Here is a 27,637-nt window from a genome sequence, read left to right as displayed (position 1 = left end):
CTTACCTGACTTGAATTTGGCTTCTCTAACTATAAGTTGGGAGACAGTTGTCAGTTTTAATATATAAGCTTTAATACATGAGAAAAACAGCAGCAAAGATTTCACTGCTACACAGAAGTGGTGTTGTCCTAAGATGTTCGTTTGGGCGGTATTAAACGTGAAACTAATTCAGTGCCCCAGTGGGCAGCGGTATTCCTAGTATTCCAAGGGGCATATTCTCAAGGATCTATCGCCAAGTTATCGGCACTTTATCTCAGCCACAGTCGTGATAAATTCATCGCCCCTTTCACAAGCTAGTGCTAACAGCCGGTACCACCAGTTTACCTGCAATAGCAGCCGCAAAAGACATCGCCACGGATGACCCCGGCAACTATCGCTAATGAGATGTCGAGTAGGCGTTCCCAAGCAAAAATCCGCGACAACACCACTCCACAACATTCTCAACGACCAGCCAGATCTGCGATAAGATCACAAAACAGGCGATAAGTTGCGTTAGCAGCAGGAAACTAACACCTGCTCTGACCTGTTGCAAAGTCAGACGACAACCTGCACCATCAAATGGAGCCCAGCCCAGAGCCACACCTGAAGAACAACAGATGCCATGGAGCTACTCATCATGCAGCTCGGAGACCCAAGAGGACCACAACACCCACCGCCCCCCACCCCCGGACCACCCCCCACCTCCCGGGGGCCCTTCCCCGGGCATCCCCCTCCTCCCCCGGACCAAGAGATTGCACATCAACGTCACGAAAACATGAACAAAATCATTCGCCTGATGCCGCAGAATCACAACAACTAACAGTCATGTGAGTACAGAAAAAGCAGAATCAATCATTCACCATTGAAAGTCCAAACAAAGTATCACAATCAAATTTGTCTCCAAACAACTATTTGGAAGAGTCATGGCGGGTCATCCCTGGACAATCTGTAAGTGACAGCCTGTAAGACAATATCTGAGATAATAAGGTGTGTCAGGCACTCATCAAAGGACAGAGAGAAAGAGAGAGAGAAAGAGAGAGAGAGACCAAACAAGGAACGCAAGGACAATCGGGCCCTTGGTTCATACATGCCAACTGTTGCATGTGTTTTGCAACAGTGTGTTCCATGTATGTTCACGCATTGGAGATGTTTACTACATGACAGTGTACCTTTTGGCTGTTTGGTGAAGATGGCTATTTGATGGGAGACAGTGGACATTTTGACTACATGACGGATGTGAGTTTGTACTCGTACATTATCATCTCACAGTGTCATGGAATGTCAGATGTAATTGGCCAGTTACTATGCACGAGCGGCACCAGTTGTGTCCTCTGTCCTGTGGTGTAAGGGATGCACTTTGTACGACATTGTCGTCAATGTTAATGTATTGTGATTGCTATGTGTGTGTGCTACATTGTTGGTGAGTCTACCCTGCAGCTCTGATTTAGCGGACCCTTATCCCTTTGAGTCGGTGTGCCTTTGACTTGTGCTGGGATGTTTGCGACTTGGGTCATTTGTGCTCTTGTACGGTTTTTGTACTCTTGTGCATTGTTTGTCTGCAGATGTGTTTTTGACATCAGGGGTTGTTTGTGCATGTGGATGAGTCAGAGTGTGACCTGCTCCTTTACGGATGTGCTCTACACTCAGCCACCTCAAAGTCGTCTTGTGCACCAAGTAATGTATTGTGACTGCAGCCATGCTATCTGTCATGCAGTGTCACTTGCATTGTCCGTGTGGCTCACAGAGCCACTGCTTTTCTGCATTCAGCATGTGTGCATGGGTAGGTTGTGGCATTGGTGATATGGAGGGGGCCCCTTTGTGCACATTGTTAACGGGGGCCTACTTGGTGTTTCTATGTTTGCGGCAGTGTGCCAAGGGTATCAGGGACATGTTCCACACTCATTGTGGGTGTGCAGTGTGCTGCACATGATTGTGCATGTGTGCCATTGTGCCCATCTCCCCCAGTCCCTGGTCGTTACTCACCCTGTTGCTGTTGGGTCAGGTCATATCGGGCTGTGTCCAGACCCCCAACTCCTTGCACCATCTCCACATTCATGACTGTGGCCACCATTTCCTCCAGCTCATCCAGCTCCTCCTGTGGCGCAGGACTCCGACCTCCAGTCACCTTTGCTGCCTTCCTGTTGGCAGCGAGTTTCTCCTTAGTTTGGCTGTGCACTTCATGCCAGCGCCTCTTGACCTCCTCCATTGACCTCCTCGTTACTCCAACTGCATTCACATTGGTGACTGTGTACTGACATATTTCTGTTTGTGTTGCCAATGACGCAGTGGAGGTGACGAACAGTTGTTGGTAGTGTTCTATTACCTCCGTGACGATGATCCAGTCTTCCTGCGGACTGAACCCTGTCTTCCTCTTCCTCTTTTCCTTGCCCTTTCCCGACCCCGGGGTTCCTGGCTTCTCCTCCGTGGGGCTTTTGGGGTTGTCCTCTGCACTTGGTCCAGGTGCATCCATGGTGCTACACAGTTTGATTTGGTTTTGGTGTGTTTTTCTTTTTTGTTTTTATAGTGCATTTTCCCTCATGACGGGTGGGAATTGCAGGTCGCTGGTTGTCGCTGATTTTTGTATCGCGATTTTGGGGCATCGCAGGTTTTTGTGCGATGGTGTTTCGAATTTTTGCGGAGTCGCGTTGATTTTACCGCGGTCATTTGACGCGTTGTCGTAGGACTATCGCATGGTGCCACTGGCTTGGGAATACCACGTTAACATAGAGTTATTTTCCCACGATAGACTACGATGTGAAGAGTTGCGTTAAGCTAATTTTGCGAGGGTTATCACAAGTTCTTGAGAATATCCCCCCAAGTTTTTTGCCTTTATCTGTGTCCTCGGGGCACAGCAGGGACCGATTGGCTCACATTATTCTGGCTCCTATTGGCTGTAGTTCGGGGTGGAACCAATTTAATCAACAGATGCTGATTGGTTAAATAAATGGTAGCTTTTCCACAGCTGTCCTTTATGCACAACACGCAGCAGTGTGACTCGAACCTCTTTTGAAAAAAAAAGAAAGAAAGAATAGCTTTTATGACTCTGCAAGCACCAGTTGGTCTTCTGAACAGAGGTGTGTGCATGAGGACTCAGACAGTCAAGTAGAAACAAATAAAAACAAATATTGAGAGCAAAAAAGAAGAGTGCATTCATATGGGAAGCTTACATAGCATTCCCAATTTAGACAGGAGACTCCCATCTTTTAAAGCATTCTTCTTAAAATGTCATCCGATCCACAGCAATGCACGTTAAAATGGAAATAATAGCACAATACTTTTTTGCCGTCATGTCCAACTTAGCTGTCCCAAAATGTGCCATATGCTTTAAAGGGTGTTTGGGGGTTCTTGAGACTCGAGATTTCTGCTGAAGATTTTCATGGGTTTTATCAAAAACTATTTATTGCTGCTGCTCATGACTGTGCAACAGTTCTTCACTCTGATTCTCAAACTGAAACTGGCCAATGTACTTTCACCATGATCTACACCCTTATTTTCACCTTCACTTTAATCTACAACTTCACCAGTTTCAAAATGAACTTCTTCAGCTCCTTCACTAATTTCTCCCCCCACACTGGATCCACAATGCAAACTTTAGCTTGACTTCTGTGAATTAGTGGTTGTTGTCACCACCTCTTCATCCACTGTGTTCCCTCATCTCATGTGAACTCTGTGGATTCACTGCAGGACTCCAGCACACTTTACAACAATGCTAGTCACAACTGCACCTTGATATTGTCCTTTCCAGTGACTCTCAAGCCAGCTGTTGTGGACATGCTTCTTCACCAGGATCCAGTCTCCTGGTTGCTGACGGAAGGTAGAACCCAAGAAAAACTTGTCAGACAATTTTTGGGAACTAACCTGAGTTAACCGGCTTGGCAGGAGCAATACTGAAGACAGACCGACCATATCCCTTGGCGTTAAAGACCAACCACTCAAGCTGAACAACAGAGGGAATTGGACAAAATAATAAACTGTATGGCACCTTGTGATTTTTTAGGTGTCTCTGGACCTATCCTCAGAATGATTTCCGCTCAACCGTACCCTCTGGATTGTGCCCAGTGAATCAGCTAGTATTTGTGAGAAATAAACACACTAACATAAGTATAAAGAAAACATTGATTTCGTCTTCACAAATTAACTTGTGATACAACTATTGTTCTTCTCTTTTACAAGGTTAATCACTGTGAAACATTATCTTGACATTAGTTAGTCATCCCTGCTTTCAAAAACCACATCGCAATGAAATCTTTCAAGTCTTTTTCCTGGAAACCTTTAAGTTCAAGTTGGCACAGCTGCATAATCACTATATCCAGATTCAAGTTCCCAATTCATCTAAATACCATTGTTAGCTTATCTTCAAAGTCTTTATCCTGCTTGACTGTTTGCCTTTAAAATCTTTCACAGCCGCTTTAAAATCTCCTCACTTGACAGCACCTATTGTTTATTGCTTGTTTTACTGTTTACATGCTAGAGTTTTCAAAAAAGTATTTGTATTCATCTTTCTCCTTTTGTTTTTGCAGTTTCCTGGGTGTGTCAGGAGCACCCTCGTGTGGCCCAAGAGCAGCCTGGTGAAGCAACCGGCCTCCGGATTGATGTGATAATGCCGGATTCTTATCTTATCTTTCCATCTCTTACCACCCTTAAGAATCCTCGGACGACTGGATCTTTTTATCTCCTGTGAAGTGTAAAGGGGAGAGAACCAACTCATTCAGATAAAATCAATAACCAATCAATTCCGACACTGAAGAATCACTAATTCTGAGTTAATTTTTAGGGGATTTATTACAAAGCCAAAAATAACTAAACATACAAGCACCTCATGACGAGATTAAAAAAACGTACATGGGCACTAATACAAAGTTTAGTCTACGCAACAACCTAATTCGATGAAGCATAAAAAGGATAAGGAACTCTAAAAATATCAAACAAAAGATAACTGCTCCAATATCTATATCAGTCTTCATGGGTGCCTAGAAAGAAATTGATTAGTCTGTCCCTACTCTAGCGCTAAGGTGACATCCCTACTTAGCATCTCCCAAACGAATCAAGAAGAGGTGTCAGCGCGTGAAGACTTCCTAAGAAGTACACTCACGTTGAAAGGGGTCAGAAGCCAAAGCTACTGCTTCATCTCTAAGTCTCCTTACTCAGTATCAATCTCTTCCTTCTACCCTCTAACGGCTCTCTGCGCCATCTACCCTCATCTGACACACCTCCCTTGGGGCACTGTCCCTAATATAAAAAGCACAACATGGAGGATATGCCTATGCAACACTTTCTCTGGCTAGGCACCTCTCGTGGGTAAATTTCCACTAAACTTGTACTCTGTCCAACAACGGTTGATACATCCTTGAGTCCCAGGCTCCCTCAGCGCAGAAATTAGCATCCTCAAATTATCAGCATTCCTGGAATCTCTTGTAACAATTCTCCTCCATACCTAACTCCTAAAACAAAAGGGTAAGTATTAGCTAACGAGAACGGTGTCCTTGCACCTGCAACAGAAGCATGTGAACAGAAAATCCTTCCCTGCACATGAAATTCGCTGACTACCTGCAAATGAGAGCCTTCCCAAGGAAAGTACACATAGGCCTGCACGATTCAGCTAACATGAGAAATGCGAGTAGGCCTTTCATAGCAAAACATGGGCATTCATTTAGGCCTCAATACATCAAAAACTACACGAATTAATAAACGTTGCATCTGTAAGCCCTATATTTCGTTACATTTAGTACATAAGTAATCATCCCTACACGTGCAGACTTAAATATTGTTTACATTTAAATCTAATGCATTACATTACACATGAGCAATTCAATAAGCATTTGCAAAGAACAACAAAGTTATATAATCACATTTAAATGCCACTTTACTTTCTCAGTGGCATGGATTAATTTTCTACGATGACAATCACATATTTCATTATTACTTATACATTCTAATAATCAGTTTAGTACCACAGTTGAATATATATGGGTGCGGACTAACCACGATTATGATGCACCCCTACAATTTTCAAAACATCATGACGCTCTATCAGATGCAAGAAGACAGGTGAGTGAAATACCTTATGTTTGCAGGTAATCGTGAGTTGTTTGGTGTTTCCTGTTTGTTGATTACTGGATTTGTATGCAAGGATGCTTGTCTGCTGTATTCAAGGTTGTGTGGATTCTGGTTTGCTGGAAGCATGATTGTGAGGATCCTGCTTGGCTGAGGGTTTGGTTGAGAATGCGACAATGCTGGTTCCCTTCTGACTGCTGATTGCTTGGTAGAGTATGGGTGAGTGAGGCTGCCTTTTATAAAGTTTAGCTGCTGGAGAGTTCATCTTTGGTTGCTATAGCCCCAGGTGAGCCTATGCAGAAGGGATTCTGGATTGTTCCTTTGGTTTCTATGGGTCTATGTTAGCCTAAGGAGAAAGGATTATTGAATATTCCCCATAATAGTCTATGAGCCCTAGGTTATTATTATAAAGTACAACGGGAATGCTGAGTGGAAAATAGTACTTTATTCTATCATGCTGCAACAGCCTCCCAGCCACATTAGGTGTTCAGTAAGAGGTCTTCACACAGTGCTCCAACTGAACATTCCAACTGTCAACAGAATTATGGCACATATGTTAAAGGGAAAGGCAGGGGAGAGTGGGGAAGGGAAAAGGGGGTATATAGGGAAGCAAATATGAAATACTAACTGGATAGATTGCCAATTACTTCAATGCAACACATCTCCCTCCTATAAATAAAAACATGTTCATTAAGCTATCCGAACAGTAGATCTTGACAAGGTTACAAAGGAATGCATTGAGTCCTAAAAGAGTTGAAACATATTGGAAGGCACATAACTTCTGTTATGGCATGCGCTAACAATCTTAATGAACAATCAAATCTTTGTGCCAAACCAGGACAGTGTGAGTCCTGACATTAGAATGAACTGCGCCTGAATATGACCTTTATGGGGATTTCTCAATCGGACCAACACTACACAGAGATTTGGTGACAAGGTAATATGCTGTCAATACTCCAGGTTGTACCAGCTTCTAAAGTTATGACATTTATTTTATAACACTCACTTTCAGAGGTTTGGAAAATGTACTGCCACTTTTTTGGCATGGTACCGGCAGTTTCATTAACACCCAATTCCCCACCTTCCAATTTCCACCCGTGATCCCATGTTTCTGGCCATATCCTTTTTTCCACACTTCTTAATGTATGCTGACTTGGTTAACCATCTCTTCTCTGCACAATCATTTAGGTTCACATCCTCCAAGCCAATTAGGTGTCATCATTGTACCTGGTAGTCTGCCCTTAAGTGCCAGAAAAGGTGATACGTTGGTGACATAATTGGGTGTGGTGCTATATGACCAAAGCATTCTCCAAAGAGCCTTGCCCGCTGGTATTTCAGACGTATAAGCTAACTTAATACATTCCATAAACATACAATTGACTCGCTCAAGTAACCCATCAGCTTGTGGACAGTATAGTTCTGTTTTGAGATGTTTTATCGATATCCTTTCCAGGAAATCTTTCATTTCATCTGATGTAAATTGCACCCCATTATCTGTTATGATGTTGCTAGGCACTCCTTCTGTAAAGAACGCATCTGGCAGGAAATTTATCATAGCTTCTGTGTGATATTACTGACCACTTTGGTCATGATCCAATGTGAGTGGTAGTCTACTAATACTAACATAAACTTCCCAGCCCTCAAAGAGTGCTTCAGAGGCCTTCTGATGTCTAGACCAAGTTTATCTCAAGGTTTAGATGACACGCTCACTGGGGACAATGGAGCATCTCTATTGCCTTTAGATGTATCGCTAATGGCACAAATTAAACAATCCCTCACCATATCATCCACTGCCCTGTTCATCCTAGGGATCCAAAATATAGCTCTCACCTTAGATTTAGTAAGACTCCTCCCCAAATGCCCTTCATGGGCTAACTCAGCTATTCTGTCTTGCAAATCTTTAGGGGGCACCAGTCTCCCTTCTCATAACTTTGTTATTGACAATACTTAACTCTTGTTTAACTGCCCAAAAGTCTTTGAGATCATCATCTAAGTTTTCAGGCTTTACAGGCCACCCAGAACTATTTTCTCCTTCACTAGTTAGAGGCAAAGCTCATTTTCCATACAGGAGTCCCACTCTTTTTCTGAGATTCCTGATAATTCAACTACCAAGATAGGTTCTGCCCCACTGTTTCTTTTCACTTCCTCCCCTCTGCACGGTAATCTGGAGAAACAATCCGCTCCTACGTTTTTTGAGCGTGGAACATGGTCAGTTTTAAAGTTATAATCCTCTAAGACAATTAACCGCTTAGCAATGCAGGGGGCAGTATTCACCCTTGCTCTGGTTGAAAATATGTATATCAAGGGTTTTTAGTCTGTGCGTACTGAAAATGGCAAACCCCACAAGAAAATTTTGGAATGGGCAATGGCCCAAGAGCAAGCTAAAGATTCACTTTCCTTCGTGGAGTAGTTGTGTTCAACTTCCGTTTATGCCCGGGATGCGAACGCCACAAGTTTTTTCTTTGCCTTCTACCATTTGTGTTAATGATGCCCCTATCCCTTTACCACCCGCATCGGTGGTCAAAATGGTTTTACATCTTGTGTCAAAATTTCCTAATGATGGTGCGTTGATTATCGATTTTTTTGTAATTCCTAAAGGGCTTTGGCGATCAGAATCCCAATTGAATTGGACCTTTTTCTAAATAGCCCTCTCAAATGAGCTGTGCTGCCTGCAAAGATTTTACAAATTTAGTCATGTACTCTACTAATCAAAAAAGGATTTCAACTCATCTTTATTTATGGGACGGGGTGCCTCCCTCACTGCCTTTACCAAATCACGTTTAGGCTTAATTCCATGTTTTGAAATTCAATGATCCAAATAATCCACGGATTCCACCCCAATCTGACATTTGTCTTTCCTGATTGTTAACCCGGCTTCCTTCAATGCCTTTAGAACCTTTCTTAAGGTAATATTTTTTCGTGCTACTGAGGCACCATAGATCAAAATGTCGCCCTCGAGGCATAGTACATCTTTTATATCCTCCAAAATCATTTGCATAACCCTTCAAAATACCAATGCACATGATGCTAGGCGAAATGGCATTCTACAGTACCAGAATGCCCCAAACCATATTAAGAATGATGATAGAGATTTGGGGTCTGGGTGCACTCAATCTGGTGGTACGCTGAGGAAAGAAATTTAACGCTGTAACAATCCGCTTCCCCAAATAAACTGATCATTTCATTTATTCTGGGAAGGAGAAGTCTGTCCACCCAAATATTTACATTGAAGTCACTTAAGTCCACAGAGGCGTAAACACCTCCACCCTGATTTTTGAATGACAACAACTGGGGCAAGCCATAAAGAACTTTCAATAGGTTCAATGATGCCTTGAGCAAATAACTTGTTTAATTCTTCTTTGAGGGGTTCCTGCAGCATACAAGGGATGGATCTTACTTTATGTATCACTGGTATTGCATTAACTTTTAATTTGTTGTTGGAAATTCCTTAAGTGGCCTAGTTCCTCAGATAAAGGTTTGGGGAACTCATCACACACCTCTTTACACTCACCTCCCTCTTGTATAGCTAAAACATGTTCTTCACTGTTGGAGTCAAGCCTAATCCCCAATTCAATTGATTACCCTACCTAGTAAGCTGGATCCCCTCTTTGTCGGATAAACCTTCCCAAAGGTTGTGTGATACTTGAAAGATATCAACATGGTTAGCATTCCAATCAGAGGTATGGGGTCCTTATTGTATCCCTAAGGTTCAATGTCAGCCTTTTGAATGGAATAGCTCTTTCCTTTAAAGTTTTCTTGAAAGATGTTATAATCAATTATTGGGTATGGTGAACGAACATGAATCCACAAAAACTGTTAGTTGTACCCTATCTAAGGTTATATTACATGTGGGATAAGTATTTCCCTTCTTTAAGGTATTGTCCCCCAATTGAAATACAAATTTGCTCACCCCTCCATCCACTTCTTCAACTACATGTACATTTCTTCTATCAGTGGTAAGATTCTTGCTCAACCTGGCAGAATGTCCGCTCTTTTTGCATTTCCTGCACACAAGGGAACGTGTGGAGCAATTAAGATTATTAGCAAGGTGGTTGGGATTACCACAACAATAACATTTCATTATTTCTTTTTTTCCTCCTCAATTTTCTTCCTGGGGACAAAATAAGTGTTATTTTTCCATGTTCTACCTCTCCTATTTGATCTTCATTGTTCCTAATAACATGCATAGTCTTAGCAGAATTACGCTTTTTCATTTCGTTTATACTTTCTGCTGTATGCTCAATGCTTCTAACAATCTCTATGGCATTTTTTAAATTCAGATTTCCAGCTAACAATTTTCCCTGGATTTTAGGGTTATTTGTACACATAACAAATTGATCCCTTATTAAAGAATCACAGAGGGAACCAAATTCACGCATATTAGACAACCCTCTAAGAACTGCAATATAACTCGTTCCTTTTTCATTCTTTCCTTTTTACTCTACAGTGTCTCTCTAAAACCACATTTACCTTGAGACCAAAGTGTTTCTCCAATTTGTTCAGAGTAGTCTGGAACACATCCTTCAGTCCTTTTTAGGTCGAGCATTAGAGACCTCTTGTATATTTTTTAGTATATACTTATATGTTTATGTACTTTGTGGGATCTGGAGATCAGCGCTAGGACTTGTCTGCTTATGATTTCTGTTCAACTGCCTCTATTTAACTGTCTTGATAGAAAACGAGCTGTAGAGGTCAGTAAAATACCAGAACTGCTTTCTGCTGAGGCACTTTATTTTTTATATTTTTCTGGCAACTGCCACTATTTAACTTTCTTGATAGAAAACGACCAGCAGAGGTCAGTAAAATACCAGGCTCACTTTACCATTCTCTAAATTGCAGTCCATAGAGCACCCGTAGACAATAATATTTCTTTCAAATCTTGTTTTTGAAAAGCAAGTGTATGAAAAGTGTCCAAGACTAGTGTTGATGACTGGGCGTGTCAAACATCAGAAGATTTGTCTGTATCTAGTTATGTGTCTAGTGCTAGGGCAATGGCAGGATGATCTGGAGCGAAAGTGCGCCAGCAGGTCCACTCGCAGTTATGTGAAGGGGTCCCACCTCCTTTGGAAACCAAAGTCAAAAGATTGTTGATCTGTATGTTGCAGTTCAACTTTGTGCAGTAAATGTCTTATTGATCAGCCTGATCCGGCAGCTCTTTGAGTACTTTGGTATACCGGCTGAACGGTTCATACCAGAGCGGGAGTTTAAAGAATATGGACATACTCGCATTGTGGTCCGAATGATTGGAACAGTTCTCCCTTTTCATCCATGCCTGCAATCGCGTTTTCATAATGTAGCCAGGCAAAGTGCTGCTGACTGTGAAACTCTCAAAAACTCCATGGTTCCATCTCTGGCTGATGTTGCCTGGCTAATGAATAATGGCAGAGAATCTTGTACAAAGATCAGGAATGACATGTCTACAAGTATCACTAGCAAACCAATCCAGGGTTCCAAGTCTGCTGAGAGTTCCGCCATGTCATCCTCTCCAGAAGAGACAGTCAGTGCAAGCTGGAGAACAACTTCCACAAAATAATGAGAACCTTCAGAAAATTACAGCACTTGAGGAGGAGCTAGCCCGGCTCCGGGCTCAGATTGCTGCCATAGTTGCAGTTCAAGAAAAAAGAGACACTTTTGCAGCAGTGAGTTTGCTTGACAGCCCTGCATATGTTTGCCCATTCCAAGGACTGACTTTGATATCACACTCTGCTTCAGTGCATCAGCCTACAATTCGGCCAGCAACCCACCACCACCCCCGCTGCCACCTCCTCTGCCACCAACAAGTTCAGATGTCAGCAATTCTTTCAGTAACCTTATAAAACAACTCTGTGCTGCTAATAACAATCCTCCCACAACCAATGACCCTGGGAAGGATAGTGCTGAAAATATACCTAGCATGACGGATGTTCTCAAGGATTTAAATAAGATTCGAACTGCGTGGGGGTGTGGCTAGGCATCGAGGCATGATGGTCGCGTAGAGTGTAGCTCAGCAACCTGTCCCGTTCTTTTGGCTATCCTGGACTAAAATCCGACCCGTCAGACAGCTGTCAGGTGTATTGGACCACTTGCGGACACGAACCTGACAACTCCAGTCCGTCTCCGACCCCGGAGACCGACGTTACAATCACCGTAATAGCGAGGCCTTCCCTTCCGCCACCTAGAGTGGAGGTGTGTACGAGCAAAGGTGGATCGAGGCTAACCAGGCCCGGCTGTGAGTACCGACAGCACAGTGAGGCCCCGGATAGAGTGCGGAGATCGGCGACTGGTGTTTGATTGGCAGCTGAAGGTAATCAGCAGAGGCCATTGTGTCCTCCAGCCCGGTTGTTCCCTGCTCTCCCCCCCTCGCTGCAGGCGATCATCAGCTGCTACAATCGCTTACTGTAGCCTCCTAGGGACTTCCGTCTTCTCCGGCATAGGCCCTGCTGTGCCCAAAGATTTTTGAGGGGGTGGAGGTGGGGCAGCAGAAACCGCGAGGCGCTATCAGTGGAGTGGAAGGGCCCACTGCGACGGGGGTGAGAAGGCCCTCACCCCGACACAGAACTTTTGCTGATATAAGGGACTTGTGGGGGTCGGGGTATCCCCTGGTGCCCCCATCGCCTTTGCAACCAGTGCGGAGACGGCACTTTCACCAGCGGTAAACAGACCTGGAGGGGGCCCACTGAACACTCGCGGGGGCACGTCGGCAGTCTAACCATCCAGCCAGTTCTCAGCCCACCATCGTTGACGGGGGGTTCGTCCGGCTTGGGTGTCCTCGGACAGGCTAGTAGTGAACACACCAGTGACGTAATGGAGTGCAGTAAGGTCGCAGGGACCCGTGGGCTAAAGACTACGCAATCCAATAAACTGGACCGGTACACTGTCCCTAAAGATGCTCAACAGCCCCGGTTGTCCAGAGATGCAAACTCAGGGGGCTGGAACGATGAGGAACAGGAAATCTCATTGAAGTACGTAATGGACGCTATCACTGGTGTTAAGACCTCCCTGGACACAGTGGCGATCAACGTTAATCTCATCAGGGCTGGCATGGCGAAACTGAATGAGAAGGTCAAGCAAGTAGAACTTACCACTGCTAGTCTGGTAGGCGATGTTGCCCAGCTTCAGGGGGAGGTCCAAGACCTTCAGGACTTCTGCAAGCTCACTGACCTTAAGCTGGATGATTACGAGGGACGCCTGCAACGCAACAATCTCCGCATCCTTGGGGTTCCGGAAAAATCGGAGGGGCAATCCCCTGATCTCTTTGTCAAAGACCTTATTTTGAAGCATTTACAGCCCAAAAGCCTCAGTAAGTTTTTTGTTATTGAACGCGCCCACAGGGTCCCGGGCGGCTGTCCCAAGCCAGGCGCTCCCCCGCGGTCCATGCTGGCTAGGGTTTTGAACTATCGTGACAGAGACGTTATCCTTCAAAACTCTAGGGCGGGTGCACCCCTCCGGTATGAAAAGGCGGACATTTCCTTTTTTCCATATTTCACGCCGAGGGTACAATGGCAGCGAAGGTCATTCCTATCGGTCAAACTTGACCTCATAGATCGGGGATAGAAATATTCCATGTTGTTCCCAGCACGCCTTCGGATTAAGGCAGAGGGGAGAGCGTGGTTTTTCGAACATCCAGATGCTGCGGCAGAATGGCTCGAATGCCGCGGAGTGAGGAGTCCAGTCGATCATGACGGCGGTGGCAGTGTGGACGGTCAACCGGCCTGACGCAGGGACCAGCTTGGTAGCGGACTTCGGACTAAGTAAATGGGGCCTGTGAGGGGTGGGTCTGGGAGGGGGATTTCTAGTTTCGTGTTGCTAGGGTTCGCGGACTCAATTGGACCTGTGGTATTTGCTTTCATTTGGGTGTATAATTGACCTTTTCGGGGGCGGGAAACGGAGCGCTTTCATCCCTCCCCCCCTTTTTCTCTTCTTTTTTTCTTTCTTGAACCTTTTCTGGGGTGACAGGCACTCTGCAAGTTTTAGATGGGCAGTTCTAGGCCCAGAGTGCAGGGCAGCGGGGTGGGGGGTTGTTGGGAGGGGGAGTTTTGTTGTATTTCATGTGGCATTTATTACATCAGCAACTTCTACTGCAACATTAGAGGGGGAAGTACACACAGGCACTGCAAGTTCCTCACATGGTATGGAGAATTTCATAACTTATTATGGCAGCATTTTGGGACGGAGAAAATAAACTGTTAAGTTGGAATGTCAATGGGTTGCGGGGACAAGATAAAACGTAGTGTGGTCCTTCAATACATAAAGCGCCAGGCCCCCGACATTATCCTTCTTCAGGAAACTCATCCGATTGGTAATACTTGTAAGGCACTCCACGGGGAGTTACGTGCTGTTGACCCATGCAGGATTCACCACAGGCTCCCGAGGGGTAGGCATACTGATGAAGAAGTCCTTCCCCCTTGTAGTGCAGGAAACCTGGACAGACAACAGGGGGCGTTAAGTTGGGGTCTCAGGCATCTGGGAGGGACATCCAATTACACTTCTATCAGTTTACGTGCCTCCGGGCCTCCAAGCCATCACATTCAGGGACTTGGAGACACATTACTACTGAACATACCGGAGGGTCTGTTGCTGTTGGGGGAGATTTAAACTCAGTGGTTTCAGGCACATTAGATCGTCACCCTCCGCATGAAATTGCTCGCTCATCTAGTTGGCTACCCAATTTCCTTGAGGCTATGGGACTGGCAGGCAGTTGGCGGGTCTTTAACTCTCCAGTCTATATTGCAAACAGGAAGGGATCCCTTTTGCTAGCGCGAGCACGATTTAAAAGGGCTGATGAAGCCTCTAGTGATTTAATCCAATTGAAGAAATGTGAAACAGTAGTTATGACGTTCTCAAAACAATTGATTTATTCTCAATATGAATTGATTCTGATATAATTTTTGTGAATGTTGATTGAATTCTTTGTGGTGTTATAAAACATTGTCCGTCTTACGAAGATATCAACAATAAACCGAATGCATTTCGGGTTCAAAACAAACCCTTCGTCAGGGTTAATTCTTGAAGCTGTAAATAACAAAAGGCAAATCAAACTAGCGTCCTCATATAACAAACTGAAGATTCTATAAAAAGTCATGCTGAAATGTGCAATATCGAGGTCGCAGAGTGAGCACTCCACTCTCTCCATTAGTAATGAGTGAATGTAGCATTTGAAGGTACGTGACAAAGTTGAGAAACACGATCGGAGTGGTCTTAATTGAAAGTGCATGCCTTAGTAAAAGGAAAACATCAGAAGTACCCTTATATGAATAATGAGTTCTCGAGAGTCGGTGAAAAAGATAAACGTGAAGATAACTTGGGAACTTAAGTGATTGGAACAGAGTGAGTGGAATACGCTGAAGTGACCCGTTATAAATGTGAGTATAACAGAAAACAGGTGCGGTGAAAAATACGTCTGAAGATTGGCGTGTCTTCAGCGGGTTGAAGAATGGCTAAAGTGCGGGGAGATAGTGGCAGTTAGTACGTAGAGAGAAGTTACAAAGATACGTGAGACAGGGTAGAGCAGAGCGACAATGCGAGAAGTCCATACACATAGTTTTTACGAGCTTACCCGGGAAGTGCTTGTGTGTCCACATCCGGCGAAAACACGTCCGGCGGGGTGGCTGGCGTGTATTCGTCGGAACGGGAGGAGTTTAAATAAGAAAGAGAGGACAGGTAATACGCTAGAGGAATGGAAATAGAAAGAGTGCACAGCGGGGTTGACACCGGATACAATGTGCAAAGCATAACGATGTTTACAGAAACCAATTTAGAGAAAAAACAGGTATTGCGCTTAAGAAATGGAAGTAGAAAGGGTACATTAACAAGATTAACACAGGACACATTGTACAAGACATAACGATGTTTACAAAAAGCAATTAAATTCTATACGATCATTTAAACCCAGAGGCTGCAGGGATTGCAGTTTTTTGGTCCAATAAAATTCTGCCCTCGCAAGGGTTTTTTGTGGGTCAGCATCATTGCGAGATTTTGTGACTCCAGAACAGTGAAACGTAACTGAAAAATGTTGTGTTTAGCTTCTATCCAGTGGACTGCGACTGTGGACTTCTCATTTTTGGTGCGAATGTTGCTTTTATGCTCTCCAATGCGGATCTTTATTTTACGTTCTGTTCTCCCAACGTAAATTTTACCACAAGGGCATTTGAGGGCATAGATTACATTGGATGTGTCACAGGTGCTAGAATGTCGTAGTTTTATTTTATGACCTTTGGTTGGATGAATGAAAAAATCACCAGGTATTACATTATTGCAATGCACACAGTTTAGACACCTCTGCATGCCTTTGAAAGTCATGTTAGATGTGGTAGATTGTGGATTTAGCAACTCTTTCAGGTTCTTTGATCTTTGCATGGCGAAAATGGGTTTTCGTGGAAACAAGGTTGATAGATCTGGTTCTGTCTGGATGATATTCCAATGTTTCATGATGATGGAGTTGATGGTGGTGGCTTGTGTAGAATGTTTTAGAACACAAACCAAAGGATTGGCCTGTTTTTTGTTAGTGCGTTGTAGCAAACTGTTACGCTCAGTCATAGCGAGTCTATGTTTTGCCTCATTCAAAAGCTGTAGTGGGTATCCTCTTTTCAAAAATTGATCTGTAAATTTGTTAGTGATTGAGATCATCTCATCAGGATCCGAAGTGATTCTTTTAAGTCTGATAAATTGCGAGTACGGTAGATGTTTCTTCAAGGTAGATTGGTGGAAGCTGTCAAAATTGAGAGAATTGTTCCTGTCTGTGGGCTTGATATACACTTTAGTTTGTATGGATCCTTGAGTGATTTGAATTAATACATCCAGGAAGTTGATGTAGTGTTGGTGTATGTGATGAGTAAACTTGATACGATCATGGATATGATTAAGTTCAGAGATGTTGCATTCGATATCACTACGATCACCTTTCCAGATTATTAGAATATCATCAATATAGCGTTTGTAGAGAACCAGATTATGAGACCACTTGTGGTTTTCAAGGATATGTTCTTGTTCGAGTTTGGCCATGAAGATATTAGCGTACGAAGGCGCTCCGGCAAAACGCATGGAAGTTCCGTTATTTTGGGCGTAAAACACACCCTTCCATTCAAAGTAGCTGTGATATAGTGAGAATTGAAGAAGTTCTAACAGAAACACTTTTTCAGCACAGACATGATTGTGATTTAGTAAGGCCCATTCAGTGGCTTCAAGACCATCTCCGTGGGGAATGGGGGTATAAAGGGAGGTTACATCAATAGTACATAACCACCACTGTTCAATACCTTGTGTGTCGAGATCATTTAGAACATTCAGGAGATCAGTAGTATCTTTCAGATAAGACTCTTGGTTTTGGACGATGGGTTGCAGGAAGTAGTCAAGGTATCTGCCTATAGGTTCAGATAGGGAACCGCATGCTGACACAATTGGTCGAAAAGGTGGTTTTTATGAATCTTAGGCAACATATAAAGTTTGGGCCTTCGTGGATACTCTGTGTAAAGGAACCTCTCAGTTTTGTTATTGATCCAACCCATTTCTTCAGCGCGTTTGAGAATCTGTTTAAGGAGACACTGATAGCTGTGTGTGGGATCTTGGTCAAGTTTAGTATAAGTGTCTGAGTCAGCGATGTGCTGCATTACGCTCTCTTCATAGAGATTGTTGTCAAGCACTACAAGTGCTCCGCCTTTATCAGCCTTGGCGAAAGTCAAGAGAGGAATGTTGGCTAGTTGTTTTAAAGTACTCCAATCTTTGGCTGAAAAATTCACAATCATGTCTGTGCTGAAAAAGTGTTTCTGTTGGAACTTCTTCAATTCTCACTATATCACAGCTACTTTGAATGGAAGGGTGTGTTTTACGCCCAAAATAACGGAACTTCCATGGGTTTTGCCGGAGCTCCTTCGTACGCTAATATCTTCATGGCCAAACTCAAACAAGAACATATCCTTGAAAACCACAAGTGGTCTCATAATCTGGTTCTCTACAAACGCTATATTGATGATATTCTAATAATCTGGAAAGGTGATCGTAGTGATCTCGAATGCAACATCTCTGAACTTAATCATATCCATGATCGTATCAAGTTTACTCATCACATACACCAACACTACATCAACTTCCTGGATGTATTAATTCAAATCACTCAAGGATCCATACAAACTAAAGTGTATATCAAGCCCACAGACAGGAACAATTCTCTCCATTTTGACAGCTTCCACCAATCTACCTTGAAGAAACATCTACCGTACTCGCAATTTATCAGACTTAAAAGAATCACTTCGGATCCTGATGAGATGATCTCAATCACTAACAAATTTACAGATCAATTTTTGAAAAGAGGATACCCACTACAGCTGTTGAATGAGGCAAAACATAGACTCGCTATGACTGAGCGTAACAGTTTGCTACAACGCACTAACAAAAAACAGGCCAATCCTTTGGTTTGTGTTCTAAAACATTCTACACAAGCCACCACCATCAAATCCATCATCATGAAACATTGGAATATCATCCAGACAGAACCAGATCTATCAACCTTGTTTCCACGAAAACCCATTTTCGCCATGCAAAGATCAAAGAACCTGAAAGAGTTGCTAAATCCACAATCTACCACATCTAACATGACTTTCAAAGGCATGCAGCAGTGTCTAACTGTGTGCATTGCAATAATGTAATACCTGGTGATTTTTTCATTCATCCAACCAAAGGTCATAAAACAAAACTACGACATTCCAGCACCTGTGACACATCCAATGTAATCTATGCCCTCAAATGCCCTTGTGGTAAAATTTACGTCGGGAGAACAGAACGTAAAATAAAGATCCGCATTGGAGAGCATAAAAGCAACATTCGCACCAAAAATGAGAAGTCCACAGTCGCAGTCCACTGGATAGAAGCTAAACACAACATTTCCCAGTTACGTTTCACTGTTCTGGAGTCACAAAAATCTCGCAATGACGCTGACCCACAAAAAACCCTTGCGAGGGCAGAATTTTATTGGACCAAGAAACTGCAATCCCTGCAGCCTCTCGGTTTAAATGATCGTATAGAATTTAATTGCTTTTTGTAAACATCGTTATGTCTTGTACAATGTATCCTGTGTTAATCTTGTTAATGTACCCTCTCTACTTCCATTTCTTAAGCGCAATACCTGTTTTTTCTCTAAATTGCTTTCTGTAAACATCGTTATGCTTTGCACATTGTATCCGGTGTCAACCCCGCTGTGCACTCTTTCTATTTCCATTCCTCTAGCGTATTACCTGTCCTCTCTTTCTTATTTAAACTCCTCCCGTTCCGACGAATACACGCCAGCCACCCCGCCGGATGTGTTTTCGCCGGATGTGGACACACACGCACTTCCCGGGTAAGCTAGTAAAAAATATGTGTATGGACTTCTCGCATTGTCGCTCTGCTCTACCCTGTCTCACGTATCTTTGTAACTTCTCTCTACGTACTAACTGCCACTATCTCCCCGCACTTTAGCCATTCTTCAACCCGCTGAAGACACGCCAATCTTCAGACGTATTTTTCACCGCACTTGTTTTCTGTTAATCACGTTTATAACGGGTCACTTCAGCGTATTCCACTCACTCTGTTCCAATCACTTAAGTTCCCAAGTTATCTTCACGTTTATCTTTTTCACCGACTCTCGAGAACTCATTATTCATATAAGGGTACTTCTGATGTTTTCCTTTTACTAAGGCATGCACTTTCAATTAAGACCACTCCGATCGTGTTTCTCAACTTTGTCACGTACCTTCAAATGCTACATGCACTCATTACTAATGGAGAGAGTGGAGTGCTCACTCTGCGACCTCGATATTGCATATTTCAGCATGACTTTTTATAGAATCTTCAGTTTGTTAAATGAGGACGCTAGTTTGATTTGCCTTTTGTTATTTACAGCTTCAAGAATTACCCCTGACGAAGGGTTCGTTTTGAACCCGAAATGCATTGGGTTTATTGTTGATATCTTCGTAAGACGGACAATGTTTTATAACACCGCAATGAATTCAACCAACATTCACAAAAATTATATCAGAATCAATTCATATTGAGAATAAATCAATTGTTTTGAGAACGTCATAACTACTGTTTCACATTTCTTCAATTGGATTAAATCACTAGAGGCTTCATCAGCCCTTTTAAATCGTGCTCGCGCTAGCAAAAGGGATACCTTCCTGTTTGCAATATAGACTGGATGCTTACCACGAGGCGCCTTTGGACAGTCGCCTTAGCGCTGGAAGCACTTCTCTAAAACGCACAATCCGCATGAACGTTATACTGAGTGCACGTTGGCATCTCGTTCTGGGTCTTTAACTCTGACACTCTGCCGTACACCTTCCATTCCAGGGCATACAGGAGTCTTTCACGGGTTGACTATTTTTTGATTCCCGCATCTCAAATTGCCCATGTTCGGGAAATCAAACATCTTGCCTGGGGCATCTCTGATCATTTGCCGGTCTGGCTACACGTGGCTTTTGACTACAAACAGGTGGGACGGGTAGCCCCCATTAACCCGTGGTATCTTTGGAATCCTCACATCTGTAGGGAACTCCTTGTAGCTATGGACAACTACTTCTTTGAGAATGAGAACACTGTGGAATCTCCGCAGACACTATGGGAGGCCTTCAAGACGGTAATTCGGGGCCAGGCCCTCTCTTTGATTTCTGGGAAAAAGAAAGAGCGCCGTAGGGAGATTTAGGCCATGGAGGTGGAAGTCAGGCAGTTAGAACTAGACCTAGAGTCAGATGTCACATCTGAGAAACTCCACCTTCTTAAACTCAAGCAGCAGGACTATCGAGCACTGGCGACTGACCAGGCTAAGGCCCTGGGGAGAGCGGTGCAGGGGCGGCTGTAAAAGGTGCGTGATAAAGCAGGGAAACTACTAGCGTGGCTGGATAAAAAGGATTGGGCAAGCAGACTAGTGCCGGAACTCCACGAGCAAGGCAGTAGATCCATTACGCAAGACATAGTTCATTTGTTTGCCACCCATTTTGATACAGTCTACTCTTCGGTCGCTCCTTATTCTAAAGAAGATTCCCATCAAATGCTGGCCGACATAGTACTGCCCAGATTGTCAGTGGACGACCAGGAGTTCATGGAGAGTAACTTGTCTAACGATGAAATAGCAGCAGCGATCAGTTTCCTTACATCGGGCAAGGACTCTGGCCCTAATGGGTTGCCGATCCAACTTTACAAACTTAAACCAGACAGATTGGCCCGCACCTAAAGGTTATGTATGAGGACTCTAGAGACACAGGGCTCCTACCTCTAGACCAAAGGACGTCCACAATTGTGACTATCCATAAGGAGGGGAAACCCCAAACTGATTGCAAATCATATAGACCGATTTCCCTATTAAACGCGGAACCCAAGATTCTGGCCAGACTCTTGGCCAACCAGCTTTTAACAATGGTTGAGACCCTAGTTCATTCAGATCAGTCCGGTTTTATCCCTCATTGCAATACTGCACTTAACGTGCGCAGGGTGCACGGTGTATTGTGCAGAGCGGCCTCTCTCCTGGAGCCGGCAGTCATAGTCTCCTTAGATGCAGCCATGGCCTTTGACACCGTTGAATGGCCATATTTGTGGGCGGTGTTGGAGAAAATGGGATTTGGCCCGAAATATATACAATGGGTGCAGCTATTATATTCGAAACCCCTGGCCCAGGTCGTGGTCAACAATAAAAAATCAGCCACCGTTGAGCTGGGAAGAGGGACCCGGCAGGGATGCCCCCTATCCCCTCTTTTGTTTGCCTTGGCACTGGAACCCTTGGTGGCTTGGGTACGCAAAGACCCGATGATTCGGGGCATGCGCTGGTCATCGGAATGGGAGGACCATATCTCCCTTTACGCTGACGATATCCTCCTTTATTTCACCTACCCGAGGCGATCCCTGATTGTGGTCTTAGATATCCTCACAATCTTTGGTAGATACTCTGGTTACTCCATAAACTGGAGCAAGTCCCTCTTGTTTGTAGTGGCAGGGGAGCCACCGATCCCACAGCGGGACTGTCCTATACAAATATGCAAAGATGGATTTACATATCTGGGAATCTATCTCTCCCTGGACTCCTCCCTCCCCTATGCCCATAACCTGCACCCCCCTTGCTCAGGCTACGTAAAGATATCGTCAGATGGAAATCGCTCCCCCTTTCCCTGTTAGGGAAGGTGGCCCTATTTAAAATAATGTCTCTTCCCAGGTTTTTGTATGCAAAATTCTAGAGAAGTTGAGGGCCTCCTGAGAGATCTACTATGGAACGGCAAGCCGCAAATCGCTCTTGGTAAGCTTTCCATGAACTGGTATGACGGAGGCATTAGCCTTCCTAATATCAAACTGTACTACTGGGCGGCCCGCCTCTCCTCCGTCAACCATTGCACTTACGGCCCACCAAGAAACCTGGGTTACAGTATGGATAGATGGCTCCTCTCTGGGGGGAACTTCAACAGAGCCCTCTACTCTAAGCCCCGGCCCCACCAAACATACTGTACACATCTGGCACACCGCCACTAGGTGCCTTGGCTGGGGGCGGAGGCTTTCACTCGTGGCACCATTATGGGACGCCGAACAGTTGGGTAACTTGTGGAGGAGTAAGGGATTCAACAAATGGGATCTCATAGGCATTTCTCGTATTGGGGACCTTAAGACATTCGCCGAGTTGCAGCAACAATTCAAGTTGGCTGATTCGGAGCTCTTCCGTTATACACAAGTCAGACACGCACTCCACACGCACATACATCCAGGGGCCACGCCACCTAAATCCTCACCATTAGAGGATAGAGTATTGGACGGCCATATCACAGACAGCACCATTTCACTGATATACAAAAAACTGGTTAACAATCTGCCAGATCCCCTCCGGGTTTTCGTGAGAAATGTTATGTTATGTTAAAATTATTTGGAAAGCAAGCTTACTCCAAGCGGTTTCATGACGCTAAGGATGGGATGCGCCAGTAGTGAAGTGACAGATTCTTACTCGTATGCCTGAGAAAACAAGAGGGTTTTAAGGAGTGTTCTAAATCGGATGTATGAGGTTACTGATCTGAACTCCGTGGGAAGGGAGTTCCAGAATGGAGGGACCAGGAGAGAGAATCTAAGACCACCGTGTTTTTTCCTCTTGGAGCGGGGGATAGTGAGCAGGTTCAAGTGGGAGGACCGAAGTTCACGTGAGGGGGTATAGCGATGTATCATAGAGGAGATAAACGCCGGGCCTTGACCGGCCAGGGCTTTGAAGATGGTACAACCCAATTTGAATGTGCAGCGTTTGGCCACCGGCAGTCAGTGGAGGCTCTTCATCAAGGGGCAGACATGTTGATGTCTGGGTTGATGGAAGATGAGCCTAGCTGCTTGGTTCTGAACCATTTGTAGGCGATGGAGCTGGTAAGCTGGAATGCCAACATAGAGTGAGTTGGCGTAGTCAATACGGGAGATGACCAGAGCCAGGAGAACTAGAGTTAGGGCCTCGGTGGTTAGGAATCTGCAAATTTTACAGATTCTTCATAAGTGGAAGAAGCAAGATGGTACCACCGCGCCGATCTGGAATTTCATGGACAGATCTTTGCTTATTATGACCCCTAGGCTTTTTACGGATTCTGCTGGTGAGGCGGGTTGCCTAAGAGAGGAGGCCAGAAGTTAAGATTCCAAGGATTGGAGGTCAAGATTAGCTCAGTCTTGTCAGGGTTGAGCTTCAATTGATTGGCGTAGGTCCAGTTACTGATGAGGTTCATGGTGGACTGAAAGTTGGAGGCTGAGGTGGTAGAGGAGTCGATTTTAAACACCAGCTGAAGGTCATTTGCGTAGTTAAAAGCAGCTACATCACTGTTGCGTAAGGAGCGTATCAGGGGTGACATGTACAGATTAAAAAGAAGGGGTGAGAGAGAAGACCCCTGAGGGACCCCACAGGTCAGCCTACTTTCTCAGCTGAGAAGCTGGATAGGCGGACTGCCTGGAAACGATTGTCTAAGAATTAGGAGATCCAGAAGTACGAGGGCCTGGGAGTTGTTTTGATCGGCCCCCTTCCTAAACTCGTCCATTACTGCTAGGATGACTAACTCCGTAGAGTGTGCTGGTCTAAATCCTGCCTGCTGGGGGTCGAGGAACTGTGAGTGTTCAATAAAAGAGCTAAGGCAATTAGCTACATGAGCTTCTAAAATCTTACTGAGGTAGGGGAGTAACGAGATGGGGCGGAAGTTGCTGAGTGTCAAGGGATCGGTGTTGGACTTCTTAAGGATGGGGACAATTTCGGCAATTTTAAAGGTATCGGGGACCGTGCCTTGTCTGAGAGAATTATTGAGAAGCACTAGTGGGGGGTCTTGGCAGATAGAGAAGGCTTCTTGTAGAATGCATGGGGGACAGCAATCTGTAGGGGAGCCAGATCCCACTTTTTTTAGTAGGACAAGGAATTCCTCTTAGAGAGGTATTTGATTCAGCACCTGGGGGTTATTGAACGTGATCGGAGGGTTTGTTAAAAGGACAGGAGAGGGGATGCTGCTTTTAATGGTGGCAATTTTCTCCATAAAATACGCGTTTAGGGAGTCACATAGTGATTGAGAGGGGACCGGTTTAGCAATTACTCTGACTGGTTGTGATAGTTCGTTGACTATGGAAAAAATATCCTTAGTCTTAGTAACTGAATTAGTTATTTTTCCAGGAGAAGTACGTTGTCTTGGTCTGGAGAATGGAATTTTTATAGTCCTTTAATAGAATAATGTAGGAGGCTTTTTTTCCGGGACATAGTCTCGTCTCCAACTGCGCTCGGCTTGCCTGAGTGCTAATTTCTTTATTTTCAGCTCGTCGGAAAACCAGCGTTGGGCGTCGTGAGGACGTTTAAGTTTGTATTTTTTAAAAGGAGAGACGATGTTGCTGGCTGACTCAAGCCAGCGCTTGATGCCAGTAGCCTGATTGCTTAAGGAGTCCTGTTCATCGGGGGGAGGCTTTTAATAGGGTGCAGAACTCGCCAATGTTGGCCCGGTTCCAGTTTCTAGCCAGGTGGTTGCCCAGAAGAGAGGTTTTATTAGGGGGGTGCAGTCCATGGAAAAGGTGATAATGAGATGATCTGACCATGGGCATGGGGAGATTAGGGGTAGTGTAATTTCCAAGAAATGGTCTATGGACGGCATTGAGATGGACGATGAGGAATGGCAGGAGGCTATCTCCTCGCCCAAGGTAGTGGCAATACCATCTCGTCTCCGACTTGTCCAACTAAAACTCCTACACAGGGTATACGTGATGGGGCCCAAATTGGTGCGGATGGGGAGGGCTGACAGGGGAGATTGTAGACGAGGATGTGGCCAATTGGGTACCTTTATTGATATAGTTTGGGAATGCTCACTGATCCAATCATACTGGTGTAACATTCACGATATTATTAACACTGTTCTATCCACACACCTCCGTTTGGAGGCCCGCAGGTGTTTATTGAATATCTGGGAGCCAACAGATTTGAACGTTTGTTTGACACAATGGGTCACTTTGGGACTAATGTTTGCTAAGAGAAACATTGCACAGCAATGGGGAGCGCCGCTTCCTCATACGGTGGGGGATTGGGAAAGAGATTTCGATTGGGCAATGTTTCTGGAAAAAACAGTATATGTGGCCCGTGGATGTCCCAAGAAATGGACCCGAGTTTGGAGATCGTGGAATTCCTACCGAGGAGCTATATGTCAGCCTCCCCTTGTCCACAGTAATGATGACCCCCCTTCACCCTAGACCTTCCAAAGTATGTTTTGTACAATGTATATTACCCACTGTTCCCATGTAGCCAGATGTACTACTTCCTTCGAAATGTGATTGTAATGCTGATGTCTGTTTATCAATAAAAGGTTTTACAAAAAAAAAAAAAGATTCGAACTGCGTACTGTGGAAAGGTCGCCAGGCGGTACTCCTGTTATGAGAAAGGGGAAAAACGGTATTCACTTTCAGACCCAGCTGAACTAATTGCTAATGCCCTGAAGCAAAAATGTGCCAACCACAAAAATGATGACTCATTTGGAAAAGAAAATCAATCGCATGAGGGCTCTCCATTCTCAAGTCCAGAAACATCAGTGTTTGGACATCATTTGTTAAAGTCGATTGGAAAGCGGCTGCCCCTCATCGGAGCTAATCAAATGGTTAAGAAAAAGGTTTTCTTTAAGGCTGCTAAAAGTGATGCTTGCACTGCACTGGATTGGCTCGAGGCCCGTAGAAATGCTGCTTATTTTTGGTTTCCCCGACTCATCTAAAAATGGAGGAGGCTGTGCCATATTAGCTGTGGCCATAGTGACTGTAAAAGTACTTGTAGAAAAATACTAAGTTAACACTAAGGGATCAAATTTCTAATGAGTTGTGATTTAACTGTAATACCGCTAAACAAGTCGTACTACTGGAAAAGAGGAGAGGATCACTTATTGTTCACAGTTAATCTTAAACTGCTTTCAAGTCAAACAAACTCTATTTTCCAGACTTCCTTACAGTTGCATCAGTGTATTGTGAGTTTTAGTCCTTTCTCCATGTTTGTTCACAAAGCATGGCAGAGGTTTATATGAGAAGCATAACCATACACTTCTGGTTGTCAACTTAATTCTGTAACACACAAGGTCTGAAATATAGCTGCATAACAGGTGGTTTATCTTAGCCCGAAGCCTGACAGGCTTGTAGATTTATGGCTGTGCTTGTCAGTGTTTTAATCAACAACGGAATCACAACTGGCCCGATTCGAGGTTTGCAAAGGGGGTTGGTTGCTTCACTGCATATGTCCATGGAACTACACTCCTCATACCACAAAAGAGGCTTACAGTGCCTGTCAGCGTAGTATCAAACACTGGAGCGGCAACAGCCCTAATGCAAAGAATTTCATGGGACGTTGGCTGTAACTTACTAGGCTCTGTGCATATCAGAGTGTTAAAACTCCTCTGTGTTGTACTGCGATCTTCATCTGACAGGCATGTTCCTCAGCTTAAGAGGCCTGTGGATTACCGGCTTTGTCTGTCAGTGGAAACGGAGGACACATAGAAGAAGCAACCTCTCCTCACAGAAAAATGCACCTGCAGCAGGAAGTGTGTTTCTTTTTCCTTCGAGGATGAGGTGTAAATGGACTTCCCGACCTGTCACACACCGTTTACAATGACCCTCCTTCGACAAAGAGTAATTAGAGTAGCTAAAGTCACATCTCTTCCAGCGATTTGAGTAACATAGCTTAGTAGGAAAATTTAAAGCAACTCTGCTGTATATGTCTAAGCAACGCGTGTAATCATTACCCCCTCATGGGTCCTCCTTGTCCCAGTCCTTACAAAGTGAGGCAGTCCTGCCTCCAACCAGCCAATCATTACGTTTAAATACAGTGCAAGAACCATGTTTGAGTTTTATTCCCACCAAAAATGTGTTGTAAGCCTGCAAAGGTGTCATAGCCCAGGTATTGAGCATTCACCATCAGCTAAACACTACTGGGAAGATTTACAAGAAAGTGACGCATCTGTAGAGATGCGTCACTTTCCCTGTGCCAACATGCCAAATCCTTGTTTCACCATGGATGCACCGTATTTACAATACGGAGCACCATGGTGCAAGGATTGACAGATGCATTAGAAATTCTGACACATCTGTTGACGGAAAAGTCACGCATTGCTGGAGTCGTGTCGCAAGCACGACGCAACTCCAGCAATGCTCAGGGGCGTCCTAT

General features: G+C 44.4%; 1 pseudogene; it reads left to right on the top strand.

The window, feature by feature from the left end:
• Positions 1 to 5,998: 5,998 nt before the first annotated feature.
• Positions 5,999 to 26,201, top strand: LOC146862505 (mitochondrial fission regulator 2-like; annotated as a pseudogene).
• Positions 26,202 to 27,637: the final 1,436 nt, after the last annotated feature.

The sequence above is a fragment of the Triturus cristatus genome, chromosome 2_2 (assembly GCF_964204655.1).
Source record: "Triturus cristatus chromosome 2_2, aTriCri1.1, whole genome shotgun sequence".
NCBI lineage: Eukaryota > Metazoa > Chordata > Amphibia > Caudata > Salamandridae > Triturus > Triturus cristatus.
The sequence above is the reverse complement of the archived record's forward strand: the minus strand, read 5'-3'. Positions and strand labels throughout refer to the sequence as shown.